The sequence below is a fragment of the Cynocephalus volans genome, chromosome 12 (assembly GCF_027409185.1).
Source record: "Cynocephalus volans isolate mCynVol1 chromosome 12, mCynVol1.pri, whole genome shotgun sequence".
NCBI lineage: Eukaryota > Metazoa > Chordata > Mammalia > Dermoptera > Cynocephalidae > Cynocephalus > Cynocephalus volans.
In genome coordinates this window covers 33,012,291-33,013,497 of record NC_084471.1, presented here as the reverse complement: position 1 = coordinate 33,013,497, position 1,207 = coordinate 33,012,291, and positions in this window count along the sequence as shown.

Below are 1,207 nucleotides of genomic sequence, written 5' to 3'. Positions count from 1 at the left end.
TTGATTATCATTGCAGTCAGCTTCTTTTGAAGGTTTTGCAGGAAATAGCCTCTAAACACAAATCAGATAATTTCCTTTACTTATTTTGGCAACAGCAAATATAATGGGTAAATTAACAATTAAGAGGATCAAAACATACTTCTATATTGAGAGATGGAATTGCTCTTAAGACCTTCCCCATCTTGACTCTCAGAGAAGTATCTTAGCAAGATATAAGTAGATGCCTCTACCCTGGAAATATTGGCCTGATTTGGGTGGGAGCATCTCCCTGATAAGGAAGGCATCGCGGAAGTAATTGTTACCCTGGAGTACTATGATTTTGAGCTCTTTGGTCATTTGGGAAAGAAAGAAATGTGATACTGTGGAAACGACATTGGAGGAAGCTGTCATAACTTCTTGTATGACCCTGAATAGGCAAGTTTATTTTTCTGTGCTTCACTTTTCTTGTCTGTGAAACAGGCAACCAGGATAAACAATTTCTAAGACTTTTTACCTGGTTCCAGAATTACATATTTAGTTTATTTTTTAATCAGCAAATTATCTCTTGTTTTTTTAAAAGAGTATTTGCTGTCTTTTCTTTTGCATTCTATGAAGCATCAAATGATTATTTTTTATTTTTATTTTATTTTTACTGTTTAGTAACCTAAAATCATTAATATTATAAAAAACAAACACACTTTTCTTCAGTGTATCTGATAAAAAATTGTGCAGTGAATATTTTATGTAAAGAAAACTCCAGAGGTTATTTAAAATTTTGGTTTTTAACCACATATAGGCAGATGAGGCCAGATATAGGGCATTCTCAGTAGCAACAATAGCATATTCAAAATATGAGTTCTTGGGGAACTATGAGTGTTTAGTTTAACTAGGGCTTAGGGAAGTTTTAGAAATTTGGCAAGAAATAAGACTAGAATGTAGCCACTGGCCAGATTATGAAAGACAATGGACAATTTCAGAATGTCTGTGTTTTTCTCTCTCTCTACTGTGGAAGAAGATAGGGGAAGAAAACAATTAGTTACAGGGTTAAGATTGGAAGTGAAGTAGAATAGATGGAGAAAGCAAAAAGACGGAGTGAAATAGAACTGTTTCCTTTTTCCTTCATCTTAAGCTCCATGTGTAAATAGAGACTGAGAAAGCAGATGGACTCGAACTTCTTCCCTAATTGGAAGATGATCTTTTGTCTTCAGTGTCTCCTATATATTTTCTT